Genomic DNA, 18638 nt, shown 5'->3' with positions numbered 1-18638 from the left:
GACCTTCAACACCAGGTTTATGCCAGATTTCATCAGTTTATATATCCTCTAGTATATCAATTTTAGACCAAAGGCATATTGAAGCCTAAATCTGTTTTAATTTAGGGATATTGTGTTGTATCCATATTTTACTCCATGGTGGAGAAAATCATTTTGAGATTAGACACCAATCCATGAAGATTTTCAAATTCATTCATTTCCATAGTATCCTGCATTGGTCAAAACATATTATGATTACAGATATGCCAATAGTAGGTAAACTCATAGAAAGCATTTTACAGAATAAATAAGAGGTAACAAATCTCTGTAGAAATCAGTTGATAAAGGTCTGTTGCAATATATAGAGTGTGTTGCTTAAAGCAAATACAGATAAATCTCAAACTCAGAAACTAAGTATCATGTGAATATAGTTATTGAAATGTCCTGTAATTCAAGAATGAAGCATCAGAGGGGGAATTCACTAAGAAGACACAGACAAGAGGATTACTAGAACCAGGGAGAAATATCAAAATTTTCAAGATAAAGAAAACTATGGTATTAGGGGTTGAACAGTGTTATGTAGTCTTGCCTTTGAAATTTCAGTTTTATTTAAATATGCATTTAATAAATATTTATTAATGTCCATTATGTGCCAAGCTGCAATTTAGGACCAAACCAAGTGCTACCTTTAAGAAAATGTCAGTCTAGTAGAAACTAAATATATTACACACAAAAGTAGCAAGTATTGGTAGAGGAAATGACAGTGGATCTCATTTTTCATTAGGCCTTCAGAAAATGCCCTTGAGAGTGATGAGATAAAGATTAACACTATTGAGTGGGAGTATATGGGGGCATTCATTGAAGCTGGGAAATAGGTAGTGTCAGTCTGTGAAAATCTTGATAGCTATGTAAAATTTTAGATTCCATTCTTCTCCTAAATATAAAAGGAATCCATTTAGAGATTTTAAACAGAAAAGTGTCATGTTCCAATTTATGTTTTAGATTCATTGTTGCTACTAGGTGAAGAACAAATTGGATGGAAGCAAAAGTAAAAGCCAGGAGACCAATTCAAAAACACAGAGTTGAGCACATATAAGATGATGGCAGCATGTAAGAACTTAGTGGCAGTAGTGTTGGAGAGAAATGGATGGAGTAAAGATTCTGGTGGAGTCACTGACATTTGTGATGGATTAGTTAGGAAAGAGAGAAAAATGTTGAAAAATGACTCTCAGGTCCCTAGCTTGAACAAGTGAGTGTGTGTTTTTGCCAATTACATTACTTGGGAACAAAAGCAGCTTAGAGTAGGGAGTTTGTTGAAGATTAATCACATTTTGACACAATTTAAGATACATGGAAAATAATCAGTACAGAAATATTCAGTAGGTGATAGAATACACAGGCTTGACCCTTAAGGAGAGGTCAGTGTGCCAATATAAGGAGAATTGCCGGAGCTGCTAAGTTGATAACGTACAGTTACGAGACTCTGAACTGAATGCAGAGAAAGTCTCATAAGTACATCTTGGATAAGAAAGAAACAATTAAAAAAAAACAATAACAAAGGATTTTAAGGAACAATCTAAGAATCATGATGAAAACCAGGAAAGCATGATTTCACAGACAGAGCCACTTTTTATCACCTATTTTCCCAAAGTTCTCAGCACTTTTGATACAGTTCTTTGTTCTTTCTTGGAAAGGTAAGAGAAGATGAAATTCAGCCTACCAGTGGAGGGATTAATCTTCAGGAGGCTTTAATGAGAAATTATCTGCTTCAGTCCTTTTGGGATGCTATAACAAAACACCAGACTAGGTAGTTAACAGAAACAAATTTATTTCTCACAGTTCTGGAGGGTGGAAATCCAAGGTCAGGGAGCAAGCATGATCAGTGAGGTCTCTTCGGGGTCACAGAGTTCTCCCTGTATCCTCACATGGTGGAAGGGTCTAGGGATTTCTCTGGATCTTCTTTTATAAAACACTAATCCTATTCATGAGGGTTCCATCTTCAAGATTTAAGCACTGCCCAAAGGCCTCATCTACTAATACTATCACCTTTGAGTGTTAGGATTTTAAGGTATGAATTTTGGAGGTACACAAACATTCAGATCATAGCACTACTTCACTGATAACAGATAAAATGAATGGGTGCTTATGTATGCATAGTATAGACTTAGTAGAGGGAAAATAAATCACAGAGTGGCATCCTTCCTGACAAGCATCCTTCCTGATTACTTTTGCAACATCACTCCTTTGAGGAGTGACTTGTCCCCCATTAGGAGATTAAATGGGGTTATATACCCTCCTTCTGACACCAGAGGCATGGGACTATGTTTTGCATGGTAGTCAAATTACCAAATTCCCCTAGTCATATTCACGGTCCATATCTATAAATTCAGTGATTGTTTTTACTGGTTTTCAAGAAAAATATGCAAGTTATCTACAAAATTTGGCTGCAATCCATAGCCAGTCAAACTTTCTTCTCCAGTACTCAGTCACTATTTTTTCCCTCTTCCTTCCTGCCTTCTGTTTCAACTTCTGCTCCTTGCTGCTATAGAAACTAAAAGCCTGAACATCATGCCTTTCCTCTTGGGCCTCTCTGATCTTCCTCCCTGAAGAAGGAGGACTCTACTTAGCAAATCTCACATGACACCCTAGATCATGAAGCCCTGGGAGGCCAATACCCTCAAGCATTTAACAATAAATGAATCTAGAGTAAAATAAACGTAGACCCATCCATCAAAGTATTACCTATGCTAATTACAGTCTTCAAAAGCTAGTAATCAGAGTCTGGGATTCAAGTTCTGTGACTGATTGATAGTGGGCAAATACAGTGAAAACTTTATCTGATGTAAGCAATCTAAAATTACATTCTTTTCTACTCACTATCTAGTTAGTGCAAGACATGGTGAATTGAGTCCAATGTTGCCAATATGTAGCAATGAATAAATATGTCCTTTTTCATCAATCCATCATTTAATTCTCACAACAATCTATGAGAAAGGTTTCATTATTATCCCCTTATACAGATAAGCAAAGTTGAGAAGTCCAAAGTTGTCCACCTATTAAGTCAATCATGCTATTTTGAAATCACTCATTAATGATTTATTAATCAGTGATGTGATTAATTACACAACGTTCAGAAAAAAATTGGATTAAAACTTAATGCATCCTAAGACTATAGCATAATATATAAGCTAATACTCTGATATTAGAATGTCAGTTATGATTACTTATATGCTGAGGATAAAATCATGAGGCAGCTGAATTTAGTAAAACATGGGTTTTTATTGCATAACTGTCTTTCACTAGGTGCAGTTTGAAAAAAGAAGAACTTTCTTCTTCACCAGTTATTGATGGCCACCAGGAGAGTACTTACATTTGAATTATAGCATGTCAGATTTATCTTCTAAATTGTACAAAAACTGCACATTTTAATTAAGCTTAAAGAGCCCACCAGGAACAATAATATTATATGAGACATGGCCAACAGCAGGTTAAGAAACATGGCATTTAGCCGCTGTGCCCATTTTTAAGCTACTCAAGAAAAAAAAAAAAAGAGCAAAAGTATTATGTTGTAGTATATCTTTTCTTTGGTAATAGATTAATTTTGTCTTTGCATATGCTTTTAAATTATAATGAGCAATAGGTTGCATGCATTCACAACAAACATATTGAGATTAAATGAATAATAATATTATATTAGTAAAAATACTCAAGATGACAATGACTATAATGATTTTATTTGAACATAAGGACAGTTAGAAAAAAATTGCATAATTTTATTTATTATTTTAGCCCAGTTTTTCAGCTTAAATACATAATTCTGAGTTCTGTCCATATATGACTAAAATACATATTGAAAGTTGGTATGTTCGGATATTATAATACCAGGGTTGAAAAATGTGGGTCCTCCTGATTCCAGATGGAGGAACAAAATTTTTTTTTCTCTCAGTATATTCTGTATAACATTTCAAACACTCAAGATTTAGAATAAATAAAGACCATTTAAAATAGTGAATCTTGAATTATTCAGTTATCATTTAATAATTGTCTCATTCATTCCTTTGGTTTTTTATTGATTCAATCAAGAAACAATTATTATAACAAACTGAATCTAGATATGTTGCTTTTGTCCTGAATAAAGTCAAGTGTTCTTGGGGGAAAATCAGACTTCTAAAAAAAATTTTCAATCTAGGGAGTTAACTATTAATATACAGAAGTATGAGGTAAAGGTACAATTCAAAGAAAGGAAAATCAATTCTGCCTTGAAAAATCAAGGAAGATATTACAGAGGCAATACTTGATCTGAGAATCAAAATGTGAGTAGGAGCTGAACATATAGCCTAGTATATAGCATGCAAAGAATGTCAAGAAATCTTACACATTGTTCAATTTATCTCAACAAATATATGTTGAATGATTTAAGTCAATAAATATGTGTTAAATTTGTATTATCAGGGAATACAAAGGAGAAAAACAAGAGTTCTTGCCTTTAAGAAAGTCAATCTGAAAGGTTAACCAAAGAATTAGCCAAATAATTAAAAAATAATTAATTCTTTTAAAAAATTATTTATTTATGGCTTCATTGGGTCTTTGTTGCTGCACGTGGGCTTTCTCTAATTGCATTGAGCAGGGGCTACTCTTCGCTGAGGTGCACGGGCTTCTTATTGCGGTGCCTTCTCTTGTTGTGGAGCACGGGCTCTAGGCGCCCAGGCTTCAGTAGATGTGGCATGTGAGCTCAGTTGTTGTGGCACGTGGGCTTCAGTAGTTGTGGCTTGTGGGCTCTAGAGCGCAGGCTCAGTAGCTGTGGCTCATGAGCTTAGTTGTTCCGCGGCATGTGGGATTTCCCAGACCAGGGCTCGAACCTCTGTCCCCTGCGTTGGCAGGCAGATTTTTAGCCACTGAGCCACTAGGAAAGTCCCGATAATTAATTCTTGAGTTGAAAAAATTACAACCCAAGACTATGCATAGTATTAAAAAGAAATATTGAAGAAGGAATAATAAAATCTGCATGTGGCAGGAGTAAGAGAAGGTTATTGAAGGATGAATGTAGATCTCTCCTGTAGTTCAGAGAGGGTGTTCCGGAAGAGTACACAGGAAAGTCACCCAAACTAGAAACAGCATAGTGCGTGTAACTGAATTATTCTGTGTTGCTGGAGCATAAAGTATAGAGAAAGGTGCTGAAAGACAAACATATAAATGCTTGCTTATAATCTTTGAATCATTAGTAAGCTTCCAGGAGTCTCTAAGTTTGAGTGTGTACTCCCAAGAGTCTGTGCATGATAATTCATTAGAATGTCTGAAGAAAAATCTCGTTTTCTAATTATATTTATCTCACCTTATTTTCTGTTGGTGTATATTTTATAATTTCTGCAACATAGTAGTTTATGTATATAATTTATAAGTAAATATAAATATCTTGAAGGCAGGTGAAGAGGATGTTGTAGAAGGTAGAGAATCATGCAAAATAGGAAGGTGATAAAATCAAATATTTGTTTTGAAAAGATGCTTTGGAAAACTTAAGGACAGAGAAAAGGAGACTAGTCTGCAGACTAGAAGAGTAATATAGAAGAGATAATAAGGGTCTGAAGTATTATGGTTTAATAGAGATTGAGACAAAGCATCAGATTCAAGAAATAATGAGGAGGGAATTGTAACATTCCTTGATTAACTGGATGACTAGCTGATTTGTTGACCACATATTAGGGACCATTGCTACAGTATGTGTCTCAAGTACCTAACTTAATCTTCATAGCAATGAGGAGGCTGTCATTCTTATCTTACTTATGTGAGAAAAATGCAGCTTAAAGAAGTTAAAAAATTTATCAAATGGTACATAGCTGGAAAGTGGCAACACTTGACTTCAAACTCAAGTTAGAAAGGCTCCAGAGTCAAGGTGTTAACCATTTGTCTCTGAAGGAACAAACCAACAGGGAAAGGGAGAGGCAAGAAGTTGACTGAGGACAGGAGTTGGTGAGAGATGGCGATTTGTGCGAGGTTTCCCATGTGATATGTTGAAGAATGGTGCTGTGGTAATGAAGTACGTTGTCCAATTGATAAACATTTTCATTCATTATGTAATGATTTTCACATGCATCAAACAATCTATGTCAGTTTAAAATTCTATTCTATTTTAATATGTACATCACCAGCAGTTATAATTTCTGTACTTACTTGTATCAATCACTTAGAACCATAAAATAGTCAAGAATTTCATTCAGACTTTAATAATATACAACAGTTGAAAATCGGAAAGAAAAATTTACATTGGGAAGCAAAATATCAACAAAATTAGAAAATAATTTGAAATATCAACAAATTAGAAAATATCAACAAAATTAGAAAATCAACAAATTAGAAAATATCAACAAAATTAGAAAATAATTTGAAAAAAGTACAATCATATAATAACTTTCAATTTGGGAGGAAACTTTAATAGTTAATTATAAATATAAATTAATAAAATATATCACAACATACCAAATTAGAATTAGTCCACCCTCATTTTCGAACATAATGTTACAGGTTTTCTTATTTATGAACAACAAGACTAAGTAGAATATTGGAGCTATTTCCATTTGTTTTTATTCTAGATTGTTTCCTTTTACATGTAAGACAAAATATTGAAAAGAATTCTGAGATTTAAAAAAGACCACACTGGTAAACTCAGCAATCACTATCTTTTTTTTCTTCCTTAAGTAGGTATAATTTTCCAGTTGGGTAAGACTCTTGAGTCTTCCCTAACAAAAGTGGAGTTTTGTTAGGGAAGGGAGTTAGTGCTAGTCAGAGACCTAATAATCACCTTTCTCCCTATTATCTCAAGGCTTTGGGGCTCTTTGATGTTTCTATCTTCCTTGAAAGTGATGGCTGCTGCTGGACAGAAATATGCAGATGTGGCTGCCTGAAGGACTGAAATCCACTCAAGGGAAGCTTCCTTTCAAAATGGGTGGTGGTTTTTGTTGAGATTTTAGGAAACATCCACAGTAACGATCAAGGCAAAGTATATAGATCTGAAAAATAACATAGTTTTGGTGTAGAGGCCATAAAAAGATTTTTAAAATTCTATTTTAGAGCCAATTAACAGAGTAAATTCTGACAAATAATGCAAACAACTCTGTCTCTCGCCCTCTCTCTCTATCACACACACACGCACACACACACACAACTACAGGTGCATGCACATCACTGTTTGATCTTTCTGGACCCAAAGGCAGAAGGAATTTAATGAACCCTGTGTTTCACCCAGTGATATGTTTATCACAGAGGATGAAGATTACAGAGAATAAGAAAGTGCATTATCTTTCTTATTTCACAGATATCAAAGGTAAAATTAAATTACATTAAGCACAGTGTGGGTATATTGTATTCTATCATAACAGCAGTATATTCATACTTTTACTTCTCTATTTGTGCTTCCTAGTTTAAAAAAACATACTCTGCATTTAAAATTTTTTAAACTAATTAATTCCTTTTATTCCTGGAAAATTATCAATTTGTATCACTCTTGATACCATTTCTTAATATTATTTTATGTGATTAAATATCAAATAATTTGAATTTTCACTAAACTCACAATAGTCACTTTAACCCAACTACTGTGTTGGAATGGCAGCTACATAGCCAGCAATAGGTTTGAAATTATATAAATTATGTACCTAGTAGCCACACTTGTGGATTTCTCAAATTTTCTAACCATTTTTAGAATAACACAACTGATTTACGTTAATTGTTACATCCCATAGGTTTACACAAGTTCCTGAGTGAAGCTGTGGAGCAACACAGGGGAGTAAGTGGGGTCATAATAAGCCTGCCTGTGATGACATTTTGCACACAATCAACTGTGCATGTAGCTCCTGGAAAAAAATGTTAGATGAGACAATATTCTGTTTATTTCATTTGTTTGTTTAGTCACATCCTTCTTTTTTCCAGAAAGCACTTAAAATAGCTTAAAAGCATGCACTTACATCTGCTGAATTTTAAAAATAAATGAAAAATCAAGAGAAGATAAGAATATTAAAAAAAGAATTGTAAAGTCAGGATCAGAGAGGTTGAGTCCGATAGCCACAATATGGCATAAATTTGTCTGTGGGTTTTTTTGCAACCAGTGCAAAAGAGAACATGTTTACTTATATGATTTAAAGCTGTCATAAGGTTTTTAATGCCATTTTATTAGAAGCAGCAAAAACATTCTTAACACTAGTACTTATGTATGTATTTCTCATATGCGAAAGACACTGAAATGTAGTGAAGATTCTCAAAAGCCTTACAGCTTCAATAAAATGGAGGTAAGATGATGCATAAAGGCAAAATGGCATGTTTATAAATTGCTTAATAGGTGGTCCTGTATTGGTGTTTGAGAGAGCACCATATAAAATAGTCAACAGCAATGCAATAACACATATTTTAGAGAATATGCCCAAGTCATTATAAAGTTTATGCTTGTATGAGTAGTCACTAAAATGGGAAATACGCTTTGTCTTCATATTTTTGCACTAATTCAAAAAAGCAGCTGTGGAAAAATAAGCTGAGTTACCATCCAAGCTCAATAATAAAAATATTGGAATGATACCCTTAAGTAAATGCACGTGGAAATATTCTCCATCTGATTTTAATAGCTTAGTAACATTAATTTTCCTATGCACTGTGCAAATCCATGTATCTCCCACCAAAAAGCCGACACTTATCTATCTAAATGTTTATATCACTATTTGTGCATCCATCCATTCCTTCACTGACTCATTGATTAAATACTTATGAGTATATACTATATGCCAGGCACTGTTCTAAGTGCTTGGGATATAGACATGGCTGAAGCAGATAAACCCCTACCTCCACGGGTCTTATATTCCAGCAAGGAGAGGTAGTCAATAAACAAAAGTAAAATAAATAATTACACATGTATAAAGATTTTTGATAAGTACCATGGAAAAACAGAAAAAGTAGAACAGGGTAAAGGGTGGGATTGCAGTTTTAAATAGTATGGTCAGAACAGAGCTCACACGCAGAAGATGATGGAGCAGAGACTGGAAGAAAGTAAAAGGATTCAAGATGGGATTCTGGTAAAGAATATTCAATGCATAGGAAATAGACAGTGATAAGGCCTTCAGGTAAATGTGCATGTGATACTTAAGGAATAGCCTGTAGCCCAGTGTCTGGAGTTGAGCTGAGCTTAGAGTAAACCTTGTATTACTTTTATGTCCCAAACATTGCATAGACACACATTTTTTTAGAAGTGTGATTATCTGATATTCAAGTTTAATTGAAATTCAGAATATTTATTAACACCAGGTCAGAAGGGTAACAAGGGTGGGATTAAAAGATTAGCCAGAATATATGAGTACCTCCTTATATTTAAAGAAATATTTTATCTTTATCTTTCATATTATGTTATTAAATACAGCATATAGTATCTGAGGTCCTACAGAAATAAAAAAAATACAATTTGTTATTAGCTTGATATAAACTCAATAACTCATACATAATTATTTTAATACTTCTATAAGATGCTCTTCCAAGTTTTATTTTTCTGAAATAGCTAATGAGTCTTAAGGAAAAAAAGACATTTTAGCAAGTACCCCAAGTGGCAAGTGGCACATGCAAAAAAATCTTACCTGGCTTAGTTATAAAGTTAAAGAAAATGAGCAATAAAAATTTACTTTAAAATTTCTTCTGAGCTAAATTGTAGTAATAACTTAAAAGATTTTATGAGATATTTATATAATTAATATTAAGAGGACATAACTTTGAAGTAGTTTTATACTTATGTGAAAATTGCACAATATATTTAAAGCATCATATTTTCAGTTTAAAATAACTAAGGTGGGACTTCCCTGGTGGTCCAGTGGTTAACAGTCTGTGCTCCCAATGCAGGGGGCCTGGGTTCAATTCCTGGTCAGGAAACTAGATACTGCATGCTGCAAATAAGACCTGGTGCAGCCAAATAAATATTTAAAATAACTAAGGCCATTAAATTGAACATTTGATTACCAGCAGATTATTTACATATGTCTCATATAGACTGGGTTTATATAATGATATGCAAATATTTTTATGATGAAAGCAGGAACAATCCCAATGCCATAACCCCTAGGGTTGTAGGTTTGATTGGCTCAAATCTACTAACCCATCACCTTTGAAAACCCAAAGATCTCTGTAAATTTGCTTTTCTATTCTGTCTTCTTCACTCCTGGTACCATGTGTACTTTCCTATCACTGAATCCTGCACTCCCATTTGTAAAACTCCATCCCTTCAAGAGCAATTAAAATGAAAACAAAAACAAAAAATTCTTCCTCCATGCATTTCAGAGCAAAGTAGAGTAAAGAGGATATTACTTTACAGTCTCATAAACTTGTTAGGGTTATCTTTCTAAAAATATCCATTGGCTGCTGCATACATTTTTCAAGCTGGTCACTGCACAGTTGCACCCAGTTAACGGGGTGTGTGAAGGGTAAAACCCACCCTGCACTCTGTATACCAAGCTGTGAACTATGTATGTAAAGAACTTTTACACTGTCAAAATAAGGAGAAAAACAACCCAATAAAAAAGGAGGGGGCTTCCTTGGTGGCGCAGTGGTTGAGGGTCCGCCTGCCGATGCAGGGGACGCGGGTTCGTGCCCTGGTCCGGGAAGATCCCACATGCCGCGGAGCGACTGGGCCTGTGGGCCAGGGCCGCTGAGCCTGCACGTCCGGAGCCTGTGCTCTGCAACGGGAGGAGCCACAACAGTGAGAGGCCTGCGTACGGCAAAAAAAAAAAAAGGAGGGGTCAAGAGATCTGTACAAAAACTTTACCAAAAGGACATATGGATGGCAAATAAACACAAGCAAAGGCGTTCAAAATCATTAGTCTTTGGGTAAAGCAAATTAAAATCATAGCCACATACACTACAAGTTTATACAAGTGGTTAAAAATTCAAGACACAACCACCAATATCAAAAGACTACAAAATGCTGTCAAGGAAGCAGAGTAACTGAAGCACTCAACTAATACATACTGATGGCAATGCAAAATGGTACAGCCATTCCAGAAAAACGTCTTGGAAGTTTCTTATGAAGTTAAACCTATACTTACCACACATCCTAGTTATAACAAGAAAAAGAAAGCATATGTTCATACGAATGTTTATAGAAGCTTCATACATCATAGCCAAAAACTACAGCAACTCAAACATTCATTAACTGGTGAATGGATATATAAATTGCTGTAGTTTCATACAGTAAAATACTATTCAGCAATGAAAAGGAACAGATTTCAGATACAAGCGTCATGCTCACAAACCAGACACAAAAGACTACATACTGTATGAGTTCACTTATACACATTCTGCGAAAAGCAAAACTGTAGAGACAGAAGTCAGGTCAGTGGTTATCAGGCATGGGCATAAAGAATGGGATTAACTACAAAATGATACAAAGAAAGTTTTTTGTGTGATGGGAATATTCTATATCTTGGATTCGGGTAGTTATTACACAACTGTATATAGTTGCCTACACTCATCAAGGTGCATACATAAAAAGGGTGAGTTTTTCTATCTACAAATTATTCTTCAAGAAACAAGAGTTAAAAAACATCACTTGCAAAGGCATCATAAAAAGATCAAATATATGAATGTATATAATAAAAAATGTGCCAGTAAAGAAATTAAGTGGTGCTTTGTGACCACCTAGATGGGTGGGGTAGGGAGGGTGGGAGGGAGACGCAAGAGGGAGGGGATATGGGGATATATGTATACGTGTAGCTGATTCACTTTGTTATACAGCAGAAACTAATATACCATTGTAAAGCAATTATAATCCAATAAAGATGTTAAAAAAAAAGAAATTAAGGAAGCTCTAACTAGCATTTGGGTAGTTTAAAATTATTAAAGTCCTAATTCTTTTCAAACTGATCTTTAGATTCAATGCAATATCCATCAAAATACCAAGCAGTTGGTTTTGTTTTTCCTGTGTGTGTGGGAATGAGGTGATGAGGATGACAAATGATTCTAGAATTTATAAGAAAATAGGAAATTTTAAAAGTTTAGAAAATTCTGAAGACAATGAAGAACAACACTGAAGAACTTGCACTTCAAAGCATTAATAATTATCATAACATTACAGCAATTAAAACAGTATGGAATTCATTCAAGGGTAGGCAGACTATTTGTACAATATGGGGAACCAAGAAAAAACCCTCGTATTTATGGTCACCAGACCTCAAAATAGATGTAAGTGCAATGTATTTGAGGAACGATGGTCTTTTTCACAAATAATACTGGATCAATGGTATATACATATGGAGAAAAAGTCCATTTTGACCATTATCTAACACCATACAAAGAAAACTTTTCCATTAGTTCATAGACCTAAATGTGAAAGGTAAAATATGGAGCTTCCATAAAAATACAGGAAAATAGCTCCATATATATGCAGGTATTTCTTCAATATGACACAGTAAGTGCAAACAATAAAGCATACATTAATAAATTAGCACAAAATCTATAAAGGTCTATCTATTAAAGACACCATTAAGAGAGTGAAAATGGAAGTCACAGACTACAAGGAGATATTTTCACTGTATATATCCTGTTTTAAAAAAAACTTGCATCAAGCATACTTGTAAATCACTAAGAAAAATACAAGCAAAAGAAATGACAGTGGAGGATATAAATTAAGACCAAAAACAATATAAAATGTTGCTCAACATCATTAATCATTTACAAAATGCAAATTATAACCCAGAAGTGACAAAACAAATTCACCAACCTGGATTAAGTTAGAAACACTTGCGAAAATTAATAAACAGAGCCATCATTTAAGAAGGAGTTGGGAGGCCAGAAGGAGAAGCTCTCTTTTACTACCACTAGTCGTCAGTTGCAGATCCAATAGGAAGAGACATACCTGGGTAACTACTCTACTACCTCAGCAGAAGGAAGGAAGAAATTCTCCTTGCAATAACCTTGCCCATGGGAGACTGTCATAACTCAGCCAATGAAAAGCCACTACAACTTCCAATTCCCAGGACACCAATGGACTCTATTTATAACAGCCTTCCCAACTCAGCCTTCTCCTCTATAAAAGAAACTTTCATCTCCTTTTTCTCTGGACTTGCCTGTGGTTCACTATGGATTGTATGCCCCAAATTGCAATTCTCTGACATTCCCAAATAAACCAGTTTTACTGGTAAAATAACTGGCTGCTTTATATCTACACACTGTAGCAAGTGCTACCAATGATATGAAGCAAATGGAATTCTCATAACTTGCTGCTGGAAGTGTGAACTCCTGCACTCAATTTGTGCCTCTTGTTGAGATCGGTAATAAGTTGATCCTAAACATTAAGAGAAGCCCCAAGTGGGACAACTCTATTCCAAATAATGGGAAAAAACACATGATCTTTAATATATGTATTCATTTATGTGCCTAAAACATTTATCTGATTTTAAATAAAAACAGCTTATATGAACAAGACCAATCAAAAGTGTATCTAGAAGTTATAAAGTTCACTCTGCTTTGGCAAAAAACCTGAAGCATAATATGTAGAGACTCAGTAAAAATAAAGACTGGCATAGTGCTATTTCATTTCTGGAAGACTTACTTTTTAGTAGAAGTTTACCTTTAAAGTCTTCAGTCATATAACCAAACTAAAATCTAAGAATATCATACTGCCAGTCGTTCCTCTGGGAATAGTTTAAAATACATTGGCTGACACTGCAGAGTTAAAAATGGCTACATGATATTCATCTATCCAGGAAAACAAGGAATTGTCTCAACAGTTTGTGAATCATATGGAGGACTTGTTAGACTGTGGCCAAAAGCTATGAGCAGCGTTCTGTATGTTTTTGTGTAATATAATCTTCAAGCATGTCTAGAGACTAGTTAGTATTTTACTCTTATGAGGTTCAAAACATTAAGTGACTGGTAGACAGGCTCTTTAATCCGTAGGGATAGATTTCAGGAGAAAAACCAAAAATGTGATTAAAGAGAATTCTAGTCTAGATTACCATAATCATAACGACTAGTAAATGATCACTCATCACCATGACCTTCATTTCATCATTGTGAGGAAAAGCATGTATTTGACTTCCTAAGCTTTTATTGCTTTGCTTATAGAAAGTGTATCCATTACAAAATGTGATCGTATAGTCAAGGTTATGCATCTCACAGAAGGAAAAATTCTTTGAATTGAGTACCTAAAAATAATAATGGTTTCATTCATTATGTCATTATGCATTTCACCAAGTAGCAACTGACAGCTGTCTCTCACTTTTTAAAAACCTCGATTAAATATAATAGTAGCAAAATCATTCTCTTCTTATTTAACCCCCTGCAATAAAAGGCAAGGAACCAACATTATATTATAAATCACTGTGACGTTAGCACCTGGGAACCACCTCTAACATTTTACATAGCTTAGAAAACTATAATATTCTTCTGTAGTAGAACGAGTTATAAATTACCAACTTTATCCTTCTACATCTTGGTTGAAAGATGAAAATTGAATTTAGAGATTTATATTTAACACAGAATATAAAATAATTCATGAATATTTTTTGTAGTTCAGGTAGAGGCCAGGTGAATTTGCTTATTCAGCATTTGTGTTGTGAAATCATTTATGAAGTAATGGCAAAAGTGACCAGAAAAATTGAGAAATAAATGCTAATCTAAAAAGGACTAAATCGAAGCATTTCATGGTACATGGACAAGAATGAGAATTGCAAATGATATTATTATTAACAGAAATGTAAAGAAGAATATATCATTCATATGTCTTTTAGGTCTTTTATTAAAATGTTTAAAATCTTAAAAGTTCTCTGTAAGTAATCATTTACCTCAAGTGCTTTGGGACTTAAAAGTGGACATTAAATGTAATTTTATGATTCTATTTGCAGATTAGTTAAGGGAAAATAAAAAGAAATCTTGCTTATGAAGCTTACATATTACATAATCATTTATGAAACAAGAGCAAATTTTGATTTGGAACCATATTGAAAATGTTTGATGTTTAGAACATCTTTATATGGAGGTCATCACCCCCTTCATGTTAAAGCAATAAGCTGTTCTAGCTCCTATTTTACAGATTTATCTCTTTCATAAACCAAGTTCTAATATTAATAGATCTGGAAATAATAGTTGTATATCTATCTTTTATTCTAATTAAAAAGCCTATTGTGAAATGAAAATTAAAATGAGATACCAGTTTCACATAGCATTCTGAAAATAATGTAATAACTAGTATAAGAAAAAGCGGTAGATTTAGATACTTCTGGCTGAAAGATAAAAGCTTATATACTAGGATAAAAATCGATTACTACAAATTATGTCGTAAGAGAATATTTATTGTGAAACTTTAGAAAATAAAAGGTAACTTAAGAGGGTACAATTGAATAAAGAAGAAAAAATGTTTTTTAAAGAGGTTCTCATAAAAAACATTTGATAAAATTTAACAGCTATCTTCATCATCACCAGTGTAATAAAAACTCAGAAATCTAGGAAAGAAAACATCTTTCTTAATTTGAAAAAGGGTATTTAAAAATAATAACAACAAAACGCATCATAATTAATGGTAAAATTTTGAAAGCTTTCCTCTGTCATCAGGAAATGTGACAAATGTGACCACTTTCACACTTCTATTCATCATTGTATTGGTTGTTATAGCCAGTATAAGTCAGGAAGAGAAACAAAGAGGGTGGGTAATATAAGGAAGAAAATCAAATGAAACCTAAATTAAATGAGAAAGATACCATATTAATAAATTCAAAGGACTGATGTTTTAAAGACATTAACTCTCCCTAAATTGACCAATAGATTTTCCAGTGTCACTCAGAATTTGAACTTCTTTTTCAGAGAAAGTGACAAGTTAATTATAAATACATTAAAAGTGCCAAAAATAGTCAAAATCATCCTGGAGAAAGGCAGATTAGAAAGATTTGCTTGACCAGATATCAAAATGATCACAACAGAGTAATTAATAGGCAGGATATTATTGCAAAGAGTGGCAAATGGAACAGACAAGAGGATCCAGAGATATCCAAATATATATACATGAATTCTTGGTTTATGACTAAGACACAACTCCAGAGGAAGTGGAAAGGATATTGTTTTAAAAAAGATGATGAAACAAGTAATACAGGGAAAATGCATCTCAACTTCTGCCTCACATCTCCTTAAATGATAACAACAAAGTTTCCAAAAGATGATGTGAAAGAATATCTTCATGATAAGGAAAAAAATTTCCTCAACAGGTTATAAAAATAATGAATTGTTAAGTAAATAATTGTTAGATTACATTAAAATAATAAACCCTCCAATAATAAACACAATTAAGAGAATGAAAGACAAATGAGCAGATATGGGCAATATATATAAGTACCAAGGACTCAAATCCAGAATATAAAGAGAACTCAAAAACAGAATAGACAACCCAACAGGAAAATTGTACAACAGACTTTAACAAACACTCTCTACAAAAAAGAAATCTAAATATCTACACATAAAAAGAGTATGAAGAGATCCTTTTCAGTTGTCAAGCAAAAGTAAATTTTAATTAAAATGTTGTCATCTACACTTTCCTCAGAATTGTTCAAATAAAATAGAATGAAAAATCCAAGTGTTAAGGAAAATATGGAGCAACTGGAACACTCACACACTAATGCTATGAGTTTCAAATTGCGTAAGCACTTTCAAATACTATTTGACATTATTTTAGAGTTTAATAAATGCAAGTCCTATGGCCTAGAAATGCAATTGCTAAGCACAGACTCAAGAGAAATTTAAGAATATATGGACCAAAATATATGCATAGAATCTTCATAACTGCTTAGTTAAATAGCAACATCCACAAACAACCAGTTTATGAACACTAGAATGGATAAACTATTTTATTTATATAATAGAATACTCTACAACAATAAAAATGTACAAACTTCTGCTGCATGAAACAATGTGGGTGAATCTTATGCATGTAATGTTAAGCCAAAGAAGACACACACACACTAATATATACCCTATGATTCCATTTATATAATATTCAAAAACAGGCAAAATCAATCCATTATAGTAGGAAGCAGGATGGGATTACCTTTGTGGGAAGGGAGGATAATGGTTAGGAGAGGTCATAGGGAAGGCTTCTGGGGTTATTTTGATATTTTATTTATTGTGCTGGATGCCATGATCAGATGTTTTTATTTTGTAATAATTCATCAAACTTCTTTCTTACAATCCGTATGACTTTCTGTAAGTATATGATACTTTAATAAAAGTATTTATTTATAAAGCAACACCCAGAGTTATTTTCCATGTGTAAACTAGACTACTCTTTGTTGGTTGAAATCACAAAGTATTTTTTTTTTTTGCTTTGTGTGTATGTGTATGTGTTGGATGAGTGAGAAGATAATGACTGTAAATTTAGGATGTTGATTTAATTAGGCCATCCAGTCACCAAGGTCTATTAACTCATCTGGAATTCTGATAGCTGTTTCCTTTAATTTATTATTTAAACAACAACAAAAAATAAGGTGAGTTTTCAACCAAGAAATCTTTCAGCAGAGCTTTTACAGACAGAACATACTCTCCTTACCCACTCCAGTGGCCTGCTTTTGTGAAGGGGCACATAGATCTTGGCCTGACTTGCTTTAAGTAAACAGAGACTGTAGACAGTATATTAATCTCATTTGCTTCCCATGAGAAGGAACATCCTTATAGCTTACCTTTGAAAATTCATTTATTTAAAAAAATACATTCATGTATTCTGATTATTAAAAAATACTCCAAAAATGTATTCTTAAAGGCATCTTCATATTGGGGTTTGATCTGTTTTCAGACGTGGCCAGTATGCATGGTAGCAGTATAGCAATGGACCAACAGAAAAGTAAGACAAGCAAGAAGTGTGAATGGGGTAGGGAGAAAAACTAGCATTCAGGTAGGTAACTTAAATTTAGAGTTTACTGGGACAGTCTCAGGTGTCTGAGGACCAGCTTACACTGGAATGAGTGTGGCAAGAGCCAGATAAATGATCAGATTCTCTACCTTGGATGTGCATGAGGGTGAGTCTCTTACAAGGAGAACTGACTATAAGTCAGAGAATCAAGAAAGTAATGAAAAAAAAAAAGGCAGTAGGAGTTAAGCTGCAGATGTGTAGGCATGCAGGGTAAAGTTTTTGTGTCAATTATATCAATCTACAGATTTGAGATAGTGTGTCTTCTGATTGCTGCCTTCTTTAGTCCAGAGTGACTCAAAGATTGGGAGTATCTGAAATAGCAGGTGAAAGGCCCTCAGGTCCTAAACACAAGTTGGGCATTTAGTGGAGTTAATCTAGGCTTTGCATTTTAGACCTTGAACACATTGATTTTTAGAAAAATGTTTTATTTCATTTTCTTAAATTTTTGAAACAAAAATAATCGAGACTGAGAATAAGTTATCCTTTTTATTAATTTCAGTGCTTCTTTGGCTAAATAAATATTGCTCAGAATACAAAAAAAAGGATGTTTCTGTTTTCTAATATGCCAAGAATTTTACATTGAAATGTGAATATAATAATAAAATTCTAAACAATACACAGTTTCAATAGTTCCAAACCAGAAATTGAGTTTTAAACACGTAGATTGCATTAGTTTTTCCTAATTGATTATTGGTGATAAAAGTGAGCTCTCTGATAATTTTCATTCTTCCTCATTACATGTGAAAATAGT

The sequence above is a fragment of the Delphinapterus leucas genome, chromosome 1 (assembly GCF_059928025.1).
Source record: "Delphinapterus leucas isolate spDelLeu-1000000601 "Yukka" chromosome 1, BTC_Dleu_Yukka2, whole genome shotgun sequence".
In the NCBI taxonomy this organism is placed as follows: Eukaryota; Metazoa; Chordata; class Mammalia; order Artiodactyla; family Monodontidae; genus Delphinapterus; species Delphinapterus leucas.
This window is presented reverse-complemented; position numbering follows the sequence as displayed.